The 16,889-nt window shown below is 41.3% G+C and overlaps 1 long non-coding RNA gene across 1 annotated transcript in view; it reads right to left on the reverse strand.

Annotated features, from left to right (window-relative positions):
• The window catches only part of LOC139079186 (uncharacterized), a 48,870-nt gene that overhangs the window by 18,557 nt on the left and 13,424 nt on the right, over positions 1–16,889 (reverse strand). Inside the window, exon 2 of the long non-coding RNA XR_011532558.1 lies at positions 2,381–2,624. This is a non-coding gene — a long non-coding RNA (uncharacterized lncRNA). The remainder of the gene's footprint in view (positions 1–2,380; positions 2,625–16,889) is intronic.

A 16,889-nucleotide genomic window follows, 5' to 3' on the forward strand; every position in this document is an offset into this window, starting at 1 on the left:
AAATGTTCAGTCCTACTACCAAATCATCATCAAAAAACTAAATATTGCAACATAAAAAATTTTGTTGAATCAGATAATGATTTTTGCTAATTCAGAAACAATTTACCTTTATACTCTATTTCAAAGGAAATCTGGGGGCGTGAAATAGAAACCCTGATTTAAAAAGATGACACTCTAAATATGATTATTTTACATTAAATTGGCATTTCCTTCAAAAGAATGAAATAATTATAACTATTTGACTCTAATTTTTTTATTTTTGACGTGAAAAATATTTAATGATGTTATGAAATCCTACCTCCAACAACAGAGAGAGTTATGACAACCATAGAAATAAATATCAGCGATGTCAAAGAAAACACTGGCAAGCCCATAAAGAAATCATGAACTTCATTTCTCTTTTCAGAGGTTTTTTCTCCCCCAAAGACACTGACTGGTTTCCATAATCACTCACATTGACATCACTGAGGCGACTTGCTGTTGTGGTGCTTTTGACTTCTATGTTAGATTCTGGTGCCAGTGAATATCCACATCATATTATCCCATTTGTCTTTGGAGTGAAGATGGTAAACAACTGTTTTTCCAAAGATGTCTTCATCTTTTGGATTAATATTTTGCCATAACTTTACAAATTTCCAAATTTTTCAGTCTTCATATAATGGAAATTTAAAATGAGACTCCAGGACTGAAACCAGTTTTTGTTGAACCCAACTAATCCCCAAAAGGCTTTGAACAAAGACTTTAAATAGGTCACTTAAAGAGCTATTGTCGTCATGATTAAATACTGAAGAGTGAAATCTCTGGATCAAATGGTAACTCTATGTTTACCATTTTGAGGAAATGTCAATCTGTTTTCTAAAGTGGCTGCACCATTTTACATTCCCACCAGCAATATGTTATGGTTCCAATTTCTCCATACCCTCCTCACCAACACTTGTTACTCTCTATCTTTTCTATTATAACCATTATAGTAGATGTGAAGCAATATCTCATTGTGGTTTTAATTTGCATTTCCCTAAGGACTAATGATTTTGAGCATTTTTTCATGTGCTTATTAGTCATTCACATATGTTCTTGAGAAAAATGTCTATTCAAATCATTTGCACATTTTTAAATTGGATTATCTATCTTTTTATTATGAATTGTAAGTTATTTTTATATTCCATATACAGGTTCCTTATCAGATATATGCTTTTCAAAAATTGTCTCCCTATCTTGGGTTATATTTTCACTTTCTTGATGGTATCGTTTGAAGCACGATAAAACATATGCCCCCACACACGCACATACACACACAAAATACGTAAATGAATGTTCAAAGCAATATTATTCATAATAGCCAAAAAAAGAAAAGAACTCAAATGTCCTTTACCCATTGAAAGAAAAAACAAAATGTGGTACATCCATACAGTGGAATCGTATTTGGCAATAAAAAACAATGAGGTACTGATAGCTGCAACACGGATGAATCTCAAAAACATTATGCTTAGTGAAAGAAACCGTCACAAAAGACCACATATTGTATCATCATATTTAAAATGTCCAGAATAGTCAATTCTATCAAGACAAAAAATATATTAAGGGTTGCCTAGGGCTAGGGAGGTAAAGGTGAGGGATGAAAAGGGGGAATGTGGAGTGGCTGCCAAGGGACACAAGGTTTCTTTGGGGGAGGATGAAATGTTCTAAAATTATATTATGGTGATAGTTTCACAACTCTGTAAATACACTAAAACCATTGAATTGTACACTCTAAACAGATGAACTTTATGATATGTAAATTATATCTCAAAAATGCTGTTTTTTAAAAAACTCATGTACAATCTTCACATATATGAAAGGTAAGCCAGAACCCCTTAAGGAAGTACCCTAATACACTTCCAGAATTCATACTGTAAATCTTCCTCTTATTCTTCCCCAAAGGGACTTATAGGCGACTGTGCAATTGGGGAAGGAAAAATAATTAAACTTTTGAGGGATTACTAGACAGCAGCTCTGTATCAGCACCAATTCCTGCAGATTCCAAATGCCAGTATGGTCCTATGGTCCACCAGTCAGAGGAAGGGCTTATGTAGATCAGGTGACCAACAGAGTTTGGGCTTGGGATTTGTCATTCAGAATATATAGTGAGCCCCATGGGTTTCCAACCCACACTGTGGTTATTTCCTGTTTCTGGAAGGCATAGCTGGAATAGATATCATCAGCAACTGGCAAAATCCCACTTTCAGTTCTCTGGCCATGGAGTGAGGGTTATTACGGTAGGAAAACTCAAGTAGTACCCTAAAAAGCAACATGATATTTTTGGAAGAACTGCAGATTAATTACACTGTAAAGGACTTCAAGGATACAGATATGATTCCCTTCATATCCCCATTCAGCTCACCTATTTGGCCTCTACAGAAGACAGATGTATCTTGGAAAATTATAGTGGATTTTCATAAACTTAATCACGTAGTGACTCCAAATCCAGCTGCTATTTCAGCTATTGTTTCTTTACTGAAGCAAATTAACACATCCTCCAGTATGCAGCTATTGATCCGTCAATTGTTTTTTTCTCCATGGTGAAGACCATCAGAAGCAGTTTTCTTTCAGTTGGTAGGACCAGCAATATACCTGTACAGTCCTATCTTGGAAGAAACACAATTGAAAAGTTGTTAAAATAAAGGTGTGTCCTGGGAAAGAGGGGTGTGTCAACAGATCTCTCCAAATGGGCACAGGGTGTATAAATAATAATTAGGTGAGCAAAACAGCTCATTCTGTGGATCTTAGGCATTCTCTTTCCCACAATGAGCACGTAAACAAAGGGTTGGAGGTTTTACATGAGCTCAACTTGGACTTTCACTCACCAAGGCTTATTTAGCAGCCAGAGAAATGCCAAACCCCTCAACAGCAAAGACCAACACTGAGCCCCAGTATGATATCATCCCCCAAGGGAACTAGCCAGCCACCTGGTGGCAGATTGATTACTTTGGACTAATTCCATCAAAGAAAGGGTAGAACATTGTTCTCACTAGAACAGACACTCTGGATATGAATTTGCCTTTCCAGTTCTCAAGGATTTTGCCAATCCATGGACTTACAGAATGCCTTATTCATTATCATCATATTCCACACTGTATTGCTTCTTAGCAGGGAATTCATTTCACGGTAAATGAAGAGTGGCAATAGGCTCATGCTCATGGAACTCAACGTTCTTACCCTTTTCCCCATCACCCTGAAGCTGCTGGCCTGGTAGAGCTGTGGGATGGTGTTTTGAAGGCTTGGTTATGGTGAAAGCTAGGTGGCAGACCTTAGTGACTCTTGAGTTACATCATTCAGAACGCAGTATTTTCTCTGAATCAGTAAGAAATATATGGCCTTCTTTCTCCTATAGCCAGGACCCAGGAAACGAAAAATCAAGAGATGGAAATGGAGTGACTCCTTTCACTATTACCTCTAGTAATCCACTAGCAAAAGTTTGCTTCCCATTCTTGCAACTTTGCTAGGTTAGAGATCTGAATTCCCAGAAGAAGAGTGCTTCTACTAAGTGACACATCAATGATTCCACTAAAGTGGAAGCTCAGACCACTACCTGACCACTTTGGGTTCCTCATGTCAGTAAATCAAGAGAGAACGGAGATAATCAGAGTGATTGACCTTAGCTTATCAAAACAAAATTGGTTTGCTACTAAAAAATGGGAGCAGGGAGGAGTATGCCTAAAGTGCAGCAGTTCCCTTGGAGAACTACTAAAATGTCTTAGTAGTTCCAAGATCTGTGATTTAACTCAGTAGAAAACTGAAACAACTCAGTGCAAACAGGACTGCTCATGGCCCAGACCCTTCAATTAGGAAGATTTGGGTCACCCCAACAAAGAAGTATGGCCAGCTGAAATGTTATAAATTACTTTTGTTTCTATTTTTCCCTTTCCTGTTCCCCTACTACTGAACATACAATGTGTTAATAGTGATTAATTTTATATTTCAGTATTTAAAATATAGGCTATCAAAGGGGAAGTGTGACTCAGAAGACAAGTAAACATCATCCAAAGATGGATAAAGTGGGACTTCGTGTGCACTCCACTGAGGAGAAGGTTAGCACTCTTTGGGCTGTACAGGGAATGACTGTATTATGTTAACTGGAAGAATGATTTTGCTATTGAATTTTTTTGGATGTTAAACATGGTCAAAAGAGGTGTGTATAAATGTCAAGTCAATAAGAGGTGAACTGTGCTGAATTGTGCTATCATCAATTTGTTCAAATGCAAATTACATCTCCCAGAATCTTCTTCCCAGGAGGGTATGAGAAAGGGAACTTGCACAAGAATTGGAAGGCAGAGTGAAGCAGGAATCACTACTCTTGGAAGTTCATCACATTCAGACCCAGTGAGGGACATATGTCAAGGTGCCCAGAATATAAATCGCTCTCATCTGCTCCTCATTCAGTTTGTCTTCCAAACTACTGGCCGTGTTGACCAACAGCAGCCCAGGCCTAACACCAGTATCTTGGCTGTGGACCTACAGAGACAACTGTTTCCAAGAGATCTTTCCACAGGCTCCTACTTTCAGGTACCACTTCAACAGCTGGATGTACTTGGCCTCGGATTTTTTTGCAAGCTGTGACTTCTCCATCCGCTCCAATGCTTCAGAAGGCCTGGTCAGAGACTTGTTTTGTGGTCTCTAACTCCTGCTTTCAGACCTTCACTTCCTTAACTTTTCCATATTTTTGTAAGGTCTAATTACTAAAATAAATCCCTTATTCCCATAATATTCATAGTGGTTTGGCTTCCCTGATGAACCCTGGCTGAAGCTAACCGATCCAGTTTCTAGCCACAAGAGACTAATTGCTCACAAGTAATTCCAGGAATTATGTTGGGTGGGGGAGGGATGAATCTTTGTGTAGCTGTAATCAGCTATTCCAGCTTTGTGCTCCATTAGCATGTTTGAAAACATTTTAAGACTCATATTTATAAGTTATCACATTTACCTCCACTTCCATAAGAAGATACCCCCTCAATCCACAATCACATTTTGGGAGAAAATCCATTTTTTCCCAGTATCTCCATGTCTAAAATGTCATATGAAGTAAGTGTGGATGTACTATTTGATTGACCTGTCATTAGAATTCCATCTTTGGGGGCTTAGGTTGATTCACTTGGTTTAAATATTCTACACTTATCAACTCCAATGTGTCACTTCTCTGAAGGTGCCCCTCTAAAAAGTTTAAAAGTCAATTGGCCTTAACACAAATATAAATTTTTATGAGCCATATTTTAACTACCAAAGCCACTATCACATGAATAATGAGACAATGGTAATAAATTTATTACATCTTATATTTGACATTTTCAAGCACTGAAATCCAAACTCATTTCTGAAGGTCTCTAAATTAATTCACGAGTCAGTAACGGTTTTTACGACTTGGAATAAATACTAATTAGTTGTTAGAGTGCTTATCTGGTTTTGTCTCACTTATTTAAAAATGATGTCATGAACTTTGAACCATGAATATTGATAGCTGAAAACCCTGACATCTTTAAGACAAACAGCTCTGACATGAGTCATAGAAGTCTTCATGTCCTCATACGTCAATATGCTAAAAGTTCCTTTCTCTTCTTGAGACTTGTAGCAGCCCTGTGACATTCAGGAAGCCAAAGTAAGATACGAATAGGGTTGGTTTCTATTTTTCTGGCATTCGGGACATTGAGAAACAATCCAGCTAAAGGGTGTTAGTGGACAGGTGCCATCTGCTCAACTACAGACAAGTTGATTGATTGAATGAATGACGCTTTTCTATTGAAAGCAGACCCATGTACAATTTCAAGGTGACCTGGATGGAGCTGTCTACCCCCCTAAAAGGGTGGACAAAATCAGATGGAAATGCATAGAAGTAGGTCATGGAGAAGAGGCTGAGACTGAGACCAGTGGGGCATCATTTGAGATGATCTGAGGGTAGATTTCCAGATGCAAGAGGAGCTCATAGTCAGAAGCAGCCAAAATCCTATTTGGGCAGATGGCATTATAGGTTAACTCAAAAGAGAGGCAAGGGATGAGGTTGTTGTCCTGAATAATCAAAAGGAAAAAATGGTAGAATGAAAAGTATGATAGATTCAAGTGATTTGGGATTTTTTCCTTTGAACAGAGCTTGTCCTTTTTATGTGAGATCTGAAGAGTAGGGAAGAAAGAGGTAAATACGGATGTTTAAGGAAGCCATACTGGACTGGCCTGGACTGGCATGAGGTGGAAAGGAACTCTTCAAACCTGGTGCTCATCATTCTTGTCTGTACTCGTATTCAAGTCTCAGAGTCTGTCTGGATATAGATTACACCCTGTAGCTGTCTCGGCTGACAAACATTTCTGGCTTGGGATTTTAGTGCGCATTTCATTTAGTGTATATTTGTTTAGAACTTGCCATAACCCACCAAATTGAATCACATCAGAAAGTTGAGGATCTGGTAGTGGGAATTTCTTAGGTTCCCTGCCTTTGTCAGGACCAATGTGAAAATTGTTGTGAGGTCACTACCCACAAGAAGGTAGTGAGAACCTGCTCAGGGCTTTCTCTCCTCTTTCTAGTTTCAGGTCAAAGCAGAAGTCATTACACTGTACACATGGAAGGCATTCAACACACGAATGCTGAATGATCAGAAATGACCACCAAAAAAACTTTGAGATCCAGCATCTAAGGCATCGTCCATCAGAATTACACAGGTAACTCTTAGGAATAAAAACTAGCATTTGCTATGTTAATCTTCGATATTGTAATTCTTGAGGAATTACAGATTAATTATATCATAAAAGACTTGAAGAACAAAGCGGTAGTGCTTTCCTTTACATCCTTAATCCAACTCATCTATCTGGCTTCTACAGAGGACACGCATATATTGGAAAACGACAGTGGATTTTCACAAACTAAATCAGATGGTGGCTCCAAATCGAACTGCTGTTTCAGACATTGTTTCTTTACTAAAGCAAGTCAATACCTCCTCTGGTATGCAGCTATGATCTATCAATTTTTTTTCTCTACACCTGTTGGTTAAGATGATCAGAAGCAGTTTTTGGGGGATGGGTGTGATGGGGGAAGGTGGTCAAAAGGTACAAACTTCCACTTATAAAATAAATAAGTCCTGAAGATGTAATGTACAGCACGGTGATTGTAGTTAATCATATTGTGTCATATATTTGAAAGTTGCTAAGAGAATAAATCTTAAATGTTCTCACCACAAGAAAAAAAATTTGTAACTATGTGTGGTGATGGATGTTAACTAGACATTGTGGTGGTCATTTCACAACATATACAAATTTTGAATCATTATGTTGTACACTGAAACTAACGTCATCTGTCAATTACATCTCAAAAAAAAAGAAGCAGTTTTCATTCAGTTGGCAGAGCCAGCAATATGCTTTTATAGCACAGTGCTATCTTGGAAGAAACATTACTGGAAAATCAGTGAAACGGAGGGCAGGGGAGAGTGGAGGATAGACGGATCCCTTTAAATGGGTGCCGGCTGTGTGAACGTGTGTGTCTCCTCAGCAGAGGAAAATCTCAATAACTAGGTGAGCAAGATGATCCGTTCTGTGGATCTTAGGCAATCTCTTGTCTCCATCGGGCACGTGAAAAAAAGGAATGAAGGTTTTTCATGAGCCTTTTTATTTTGCGCTCATTTGAATTTGTTTTCTTGATCAGTCGTGTCTGAAGTATGACTATATTGTTAACCTTTTCAAAAAATTAGCTTCTAGTTTTAGAAAACCTCTATTATATTTCATACACGCTTCATTTATTTCTGCTTCTATTTTATTATTTCCTTCTGGTTTGTTTCCCTGCGTTTGCTCTTTTTTGAGTTTCTTGAACTGAATGCTAATATTGTCTGTTTCTAACATTTTATTTCCTACTGGCTCTATTTAAGCTATAAATTATTCTCAAAGTTAGTACTCCTTCAACTATGCTCCAAAAATCTTAACATGCATATTTTTCATTATCACTCAGTTCTAAGTATTTCTTAATATCCTTTAGTTTCCTTTTTTATCCAATATTATTTTGTAATATGCTACATAGTTTCCAAACATAAGGTGGATTTTTTCTTTAGATATCCTTTTATTAATAATTTCTAATTTTATTATACTGAGATCAGAGAACATAGCTGCTATTATTTATTTGAGATTTGTTGAAACTTCCTTTATGGTCTAATACAAGGTATCTTTTTTTTTTTTTTTGGTGAGGAAGATTGGCCCTAAGCTAACATCTGTTGCCAATCTTCCTCTTTTTGCTTGAGGAAGATTGTCCCTGAGCTAACATCGTGTTGCACCCATCTTCCTCTATTTTTTGTATCTGGGATGCTGCCACAGCATGACTTGATGAGCAGTGTATAGGTCCATGCCCAGGTTCTAAACCCATGAACCCAGGTCACTGAAGCAAAGCACGAAAACTTGGCCACTACACCACCAAGCTAGCCCCTACAAGGTACATTTTTGTAACACTTCTTAATTGCTCAACAATATGTACTCTGGGGCCGGCCTGGTGGTGCAGCAGTTAAGTGCACACATTCCACTTCAGCAGCCCGGGATTTCCCACTTAGGATCCCGGGTGCAGACATGGCACCAAGTGGCAAGCCATGCTGTGGCAGGCGTCCCATATATAAAGTAGAGGAAGATGGGCACAGATGTCAGCTCAGGGCCAGTCTTCCTAAGCAAAAAGAGAAGGATTGGCAGCAGATGTTAGCTCAGGGCTAATCTTCCCTAAAAAAAAAAAAAACAAAAAAGAACATATACTCTCTGCTTATCAAGCATATAGTTTTCAATATATCTAATAGAATAAGCTTAGTAATTGCATTTTTAATCCACAAAGATTTTCCTTTTTGACTGTAATCTATTAGTTTCTAAGAGGAGTGTGTTAAAATCCCTACCTCTAATTGCTGATTTATGTTTCTCCCTAAAGTTCTGCCACTTATTGCGCTATGCATTCTGACGGCATTTTAAGTACATCTGTGTTCATGATAGTTATAGTTTCTTGCTCTAATTTCCCTTTACCTGTATATAAAGAACATTATTAGGAATATGGTGTTTTGTTGCCTTAAATTCTTTTCTGTCAGTTATTAAGTTACTTACCCCAGTTTTATTCTGGCCTATGGTTAGCTGGTCTATGTTTTTTCCATCATTCTAACTTTCTGTGTCTTTTGTTTTAAGTCTGTCTGATGAAGATCATATATCCTTGGATCTTGTTTTCTTAATCCAATCTGAGATTCTAGGTTTTTAATTGATGAGCTTAAATCATTTCTATTTAAGATGAATGAATGAATAAAGAAGATGTGGTATATAGATACACAATGGAATAGTACTCAGCCATAAAAAAGATGAAATCTTGCCATTAGCAACAACATGGATGGACCTTGAGGATATTATGCTAAGTGAAATAAGTCAGACAGAGAAAGACAAATCTCATGTGATTTCACTCATATGTGGAAAATAAAACAACAAATAAACACATAGATACAGGGGACAGATTGGTGTTTACCAGAGGGGAAGGTGAAGGGGGTGATAGGGCGCATGTGTACAGCGATGGATGGTCACTAGACTTCTGTGGTGAGCACAATGCAGTCTATACAGAAGTTGAAATATAATGATGTACACCTGAAATTTATACAATGTTACCTCAATAAAAAAATCATTTGTATTTATTTTATATTCAGATATATTTCATACTTGCCACATTGTTCTTTCCTTCTTTTTTTCCTCTTCCATGATTTCCATTTGGATGGAACTAGTTTTCTTCTGTTGGTTTAAAAGGAAAACATCCTATTCTTGTTTCTGTGGTAGTTGCTCTTAATAGAAGACATCTATTTATTGTGCTGATTTCTTAAAGTTATCAACACTGATAGCTTTCCCTTCAACAAAGGTCCTTTAGCATACTCTTATGTCCCTTTAATTCCCCTCACACCGTCCATCACTCATATTATTTAGATATTTCGTTCTAATTCATTGTATTTTACTTTCCCTTTTTTATTTCTTTGATGCTGGATTTTTATTTTTTACGGTAAACTTACATGCTATTTCATTACTCAGCTCCCAGATCTCTTCTGATTTGAGGATTTTCTCCAAGAGTATTTGGTGAGGGGTTGAGCAACAAGGCCTTGCAGGCCAAGAGTATTTTTTATTACATTTTAGCTATAATATAATAAACAATCTATTTATTGTTTAATAAACTAATAGACAATTTAGCTGGATTATAAAAAAAATTCTAATTCTAAGTTATTTTCCTCCAATACTTTAAAAAAATATTACTTCATTGTTTTCTTGTATCTAATGTTGGTGTTGAGACATTTAGTGTCAATCTGGTTCATTTTCTTTGGTGGGAAATCTCTTTCTGGCAGCTTTTAGAATTTTCTCTTTGCCTTTAATGTTCCTAAATTTTGCTATTAAATTTCTGGGTATTATTGTGTAATGAGAATGGCTGGCAGGCCAGGTTGTAGTTTCTTAGTCCCAGCGAGTTAAATGAGAGGACAGGGGAGGAGAGGAGGTAAGTAGAGAACCCTAAGCACTACAAAACCCCTACTGACACTGCTGCCAATCCACAGGCAGATCCTCTGATTAGGGTTTCACCCTTAAATACTCAGGAAGAAGCACCATTGAAAGGATGCAGTCTTCCTACATTGTGTCGCATCGTCCCTGGGCCTTGGAGGGGAAAGGATGGAAGAGCAAAGGTCCAAGGGCAGCAGATCTCTCCCCAGCTGCTTTCAGCCACGTCTCACCCCAGCAGAGCCTTGGTGCTACTCTGTTGTTACCCCTAGGCAGTTACTGCCAAGTTCTGTGGTGAAGAGATGGGCATTGATTGTCCCAGGGAAATAGGGAAGAGGTAAGAACAGAACTTGAAAACTTCCCTCCATGCTCTCACTGCCTTTGGCAGCCTGCCACCTGGGACTTCACCCACCAGTTCCAGACAGCCTTAGCCCCACTCCCTCATATTATAGTCTCTTCAGGGTTGATTTCTCCATCTTGACAAGAAGCGAAAAACAGTTATAATTCTTTCTGGATGCCTTGTGTTTCACACTCGTGTTATTCTTGATCATCATCCAAAATACAATTCCCACTAGTCAGCTCTCCTCTCCCACAGTTTTATTCCCAATTTGTTCTGGGCTTCCTTCCTCTAAACCAACCATAATGCTCCTCTCCCTCTAAAACTTATTTACCGCATCTCACAGAACCTCCTCTCACAGTAAAAATGTCTTTACAACATCCTCAATTTCTTCCAACTGTTGCCTAAACAGAAACTTGGCTGCATCACAAGTACACAGCCTTCCCCACAGCCCACTCAGGGGCCAATGCCCATTCTCCCATATGTACCAGGCTGAGGTGCCGGAATCAGCCTTTTCATTATTGCCTACTAATGCTGTCCAGATCTCTCCTCCTCCTCCTTCAGATAAAACTCTCTGCTCCTTGAAGGATCATGCCTCTCTTGTTTCTCATCACTGTTGTTTACCAGCCTCCTTCCACACCTCTCTGATTAACCAAAGACACGGGCAAACCACTCAGTCTTCCTATCCGTCTCCTGCCATCCTCCTGACTGACCTCAACATCCACGTGGACAAGTAGAAGAAGCGAAGCAGAAGAAGTTCCCAAGCAGAAGAGCCAAGATTCTAGAAGGAAGGGGAGAAAGGATACTTGAAAATTCCGAAGTCCAAAACACATGAATCTGTACTCTTCTCTCTTCCATTTGGCACTAAAAAATAGTCAATAACTGAGGCACCCAGTAATTTGGACTCTGATGTATCAAAAGAAGCCAGACAACATGTTAAGCTGACAAATGAAGTGAATCATTAAAAACAAAGTATAAAACACAGATCAATCTGTTTTAATCTTTGTTAGAAAATGTAGCTCTTTTACTAGAAATTCCTGGTGCTGACACAGTTATTACCAGAATATTTATGAAAATTGAGCAAAGTTGGTCCCAAGGCAATTAAAACAACCTAGCTAATGTGCTGAAAAGGAAAATAAACGTCTTACAAACCTTGATTCATGAGAGGACTATAAGCTACCTTGCCCTTAACTTCCTCGTTTTCCAAAAACAGTTATGTCTAATCTTATTCTATGAATTAACACTTTGTTAGTTTTCAAGCATTATCTACTGACCTCATCTACACAATATGTATACACAGAGGCAGGAAGAAATAGAACAAGAGGGGCTACTGGTGGCGTAGTGGTTGGGTTAGCACACACGCATCGGTGACCTGGGGTTCACGGGTTTGGATCCCAGGGGCAGACCTGGCACTGCTCATTGGGCCACACTGTGGCAGCATCCCACATAAAATAGAGGAAGATTGGCACAGATGTTAGCTCAGCAACAGTCTTCCTCAAGCAAAAAGAGGAAGATTGGCCATAGATGTTAGCTCAGGGCAATCTTCCTCACACACACACACACACACAGAAATAGAACGAACAGATCATTAGTATCTTCTGCTTTGAAGTAGTTCAACTACAGTTTTGAATATCTGCCAGCTTCATCAAGCATTCGTTGTAAAAAAAAGTAAAACATAAAAATGACCCTGAACTTGAATGCTCACTGTAGAAAAATCGTTAAACTGTTAGAAGTGAAAAATGGCTTATTTTGAGATTGAGAAAGGAGGTGTAATCATCCAAGAAAAAGGAAGATTTTGCCAGAATTCATCATCTACTCATAGAATTCAGTTATTTTGCATTGCCCCATCTCACCCTTCTTCCTTAATTAAGGTAGTAACAAAAAAAAAACCCAAGTTTAAAATTGCACTAGTTTGGTTTTTAGTCAAGAAGAAAGTAAAAAAATGTTAAATTACTTTTAAAGGTAAGTTGTTGTTTTAAAAAAATCCTCCTTTCATCTCCAAAGCAGCAGAATATATCAAGTATCTGAGCAATATTTTGGAATTCATTATACAGGGATCAAACTGTCATGCTTCCCCCAACCACCTTGGCTGCAGTCCACAGAGTTTATACCTGGACAAATGTGCTTTCGGGTCCCTGTCTCCCAGGAAGAGAAGCATGTGGGACCAGATGGCTTTCTATATTGACTAAATTGCTCCCATGCATAAGTTTCCAGAAGATTCTATTGTGGCTTCATTTAAAACAAACAATTCAGATAATACCCCACAGTTGACATCTAGGCTGGTTAATGCAAGGAAAGTGACTTGTGCATTGACCATATCATACAAATACAACTCAACTGCTCAAGCCAGCCCATAATTTTTTCCCAAAATGAAACAAACAAAAACTGAGAGGGTTTATGATCAACACCTCCACCAAGGAAATTCTACCGAATGTGTTGTAACAAGAAAGAAAATGATCCCAGGTTGAAATTTGAGATGTAAGATGGAATGATGAATAGGGAAATTGGAGAATATGTAGGAAATCTGAATAACATTGATTGTATAAAACAACAGTATACATATCTAAAACAATAGCAACAGTATCTAACTTGTGATTTTTTGAAAAGATAGAACTAAAATACTGCACATGAATAGCATGTAAAATGGAATGGGCATAATTGAGTTCATGATTATTCTTAAAGATAGTAATTTTATTGATCAACTTTAGACTTTTTAAGCGTGAATGTTAAAATGTTCAAGGTAAGCACTAAATGAGTAGAAATAGAATGTATAACTTCCAAACTAATATGAGAAGGAGGAGATGAAATGAGAGGAAAAGGAAACTAAAGAGAGAGAAGGTTGGGTGTTTCAACAGTTAACGCACACAGACTGATAGACCGCTAAAATTAAGGACATACGTAACTGCATAGCCCATGATTGACGAGTTCCATGGCGCGTAACATACCTTCAAAAACCTCTTGCACGGGGGAGTGGATTCCAAGATGGCGCCGTGAGTAGTCCTCTTTGTCTCTCGCCCTTCGAGTCTACAATTATTTGGACACTTATCGCTTGACAAAGGATATCCAGACAGCATCTCAGGACGTCTGAGACACCCACGCGACTATACATCGGAAGGCGGACGGACTTTCCTCCGGGAGGATGTGGAAATAGGTGAAAACTCTCCGACCCCGACGGGCAGCCTAGTACCCGCAAGCGGCTTTCTTCCAACGGACGCCCCCAGAGGATCCACACACATCTAGGGCAGGAGCGAGAACACAACAGAGGAGCGACGGTGGAAACAGGTGACCAGAACCCTACTTAAACCCCCTGCAATTACTCCTAAACGCAGAGGGAAACTTTGGAGTTGCACACCTGAGCCCGCGGGGAGAGTCTCTCCCCGCCATTGGCGGGGAGACCCAGCCTGGTGCTCGGGGCGCCCGGAGGGTCCCAGAGAGACGCCCGCCCCGGGGGACTAGGGATTGCCGGAGATCTCGGAGAGGACCGGGGCGGGGGAACTTTCAAAGGCGCATCCGGCGACCCGGTGGGGAAGCACCGGAGCTCCGCCAGGCAGCAGACAAAACTCTCTGTCTGCCAGTAGCAGAGGGGCCACGCTGAGCACTCAGGGCTCCCGGCAGAGGCCCGGAGAGAAGCCCAGAGGGCGGGGCGACCCCCAGCTGCCATTGCCCGCCCCGGGGGACTAGGGATTGCCGGAGATCTCGGAGAGGACCGGGGCGGGGGAACTTTCAAAGGCGCATCCGGCGACCCGGTGGGGAAGCGCCGGAGCTCCGCCAGGCAGCAGACAAAACTCTCTGTCTGCCAGTAGCAGAGGGGCCACGCTGAGCACTCAGGGCTCCCGGCAGAGGCCCGGAGAGAAGCCCAGAGGGCGGGGCGACCCCCAGCTGCCGTTGCCCGCCCCGGGGGACTAGGGATTGCCGGAGATCTCGGAGAGGACCGGGGCGGGGGAACTTTCAAAGGCGCATCCGGCGACCTGGTGGGGAAGCGCCGGAGCTCCGCCAGGCAGCAGACAAAACTCTCTGTCTGCCAGTAGCAGAGGGGCCACGCTGAGCACTCAGGGCTCCCTGCAGAGGCCCAGAGAGAAGCCCAGAGGGCGGGGCGACCCCCAGCTGCCGTTGCCCGCCCCGGGGGACTAGGGATTGCCGGAGATCTCGGAGAGGACCGGGGCAGGGGAACTGTCAAAGGCGGGTCCGGCGACCCGGAGGGGAAGTGCCGGAGCTCCCCCAGGCAGCAGACAAAACTCTCTGTCTGCCATTAGCAGAGGGGCCACGCCCAGCATTCAGGGCTCCCGGCAGAGGCTCGGACAGAAGCCCAGAGGGCGGGGCGTCCCCCAGCTGCTGTTGCCCGCCCCGTGGGACTAGGGATTGCCGGAGATCTCGGAGAGGACCGGGGCGGGGGAACTTTCAAAGGCGGGTCCGGCGACCCGGAGGGGAAGCGCCGGAGCTCCGCCAGGCAGCAGACAAAACTCTCTGTCTGCCGGTAGCAGAGGGGCCACGCTGAGCATTCAGAGCTCCCGGCAGAGGCCCGGAGAGAAGCCCAGAGGACGGGGCGACCCCCAGCTGCCGTTGCCCACCCGGTGAGGCTAGGGATTGCCGGAGATCTCAGAGAGGACTGGGGCTGGAGAGAGTTCCAGAGACCCAGCTTAGTAGCCTAGGGGGAAACCCTACAGGCTCACAGAAGCCTTAGGGAAAGCCTCTGCACAGCACCAGTAGAAGGCACCCAGCCGCCAGCCACAAGGCTGGAAGACCCCAGGGCAAAAGCAGCATAGCTAGGTGTACTAACCACAGACTGTAGAAGATGCCAATAGCTCTCCTGCGACCCATAGAGGACAAGTGAGATTTGGTGGGTGCCGACAGCAACGGAGCGACAAATATAAGTGATCCCACCCCTGGCCGCTGGAAAAGCCCATAACACCGTTGCAGACCCCAAGGAGAGAGCGCATCTAGGTGGGCAACAACAGTAGGCCCCTGCAGCCTGAAGCCCCCCGTGACGGCCCCCACGGCAGAGGAGGGAATCCAAAGGGCCACTGTGGCTACGAAGAGGGGCCCAGGCCCAGTTAGCAACTACGGACAGGGTTCCTGGTTGGTGAAGTATAAACAGCTGCTCCCCCCACCGCAGCAGCTGAAACAAGTGAAAGGAGCAACTAAACTCTATCTCCATGCGGAGGCACAAATCAACATCATCAAGCAATATGAAAAAATACATTAAATCTCCAGAACAGAAAGAAAGTAACAAATACACAGAAAACAATCCCAAAGAAAATGAGATATATAACCTAAATGATGATGACTTCAAAACAGCCATCATTAAAATACTCACTGAGTTAAGAGAGAATTCTGACCGACAACTCAACGAGTTCAGGAGCTATGTCACAAAAGAGTTTGATACGATAAAGAAGAACCAAACAGAAATATTGGAAATGAAGAACACAATAGAGGAGATTAAGAAAAATCTAGATGCTCTGAACAGTAGGGCCGATAATATGGAGGAAAGAATTAGCAATTTGGAAGATGGCAATATAGAATTGTTACAGGCAGAGGAGGAGAGAGAAGCAAGACTTAAAAGAAATGAAGAAACTCTCCGAGAATTATCAGACACAATTAGGAGATGCAACGTAAGGATTATAGGTATACCAGAGGGAGAAGAGAAGGAGAAAGGGGCAGAAAACCTATTCAAAGAAATAATGGCTGAGAACTTCCCAAATCTGGTGAGGGAGATGGATCTTCAGGTGACAGAAGCCAATAGATCTCCAAACTTTATCAATGCAAGAAGACCAACTCCACGGCATATAGTAGTGAAGCTAGCAAAAGTCAACGACAAGGAGAAAATATTAAGGACAGCCAGGCAAAAGAAACTAACCTACAAAGGAACCCCCATCAGGCTATCAGCAGATTTCTCAGCAGAAACTTTACAGGCTAGAAGAGAGTGGAATGATATATTCAAAAATCTGAAGGACAAAAACCTACAGCCGAGAATTCTCTACCCAGCGAAAATATCCTTCAAATACGATGGAGAAATAAAAACTTTCCCAGATAAACAAAAATTAAGGGAGTTCATTGCCACAAAACCTCCTCT

The sequence above is a fragment of the Equus przewalskii genome, chromosome 24 (assembly GCF_037783145.1).
Source record: "Equus przewalskii isolate Varuska chromosome 24, EquPr2, whole genome shotgun sequence".
Lineage (NCBI taxonomy): Eukaryota > Metazoa > Chordata > Mammalia > Perissodactyla > Equidae > Equus > Equus przewalskii.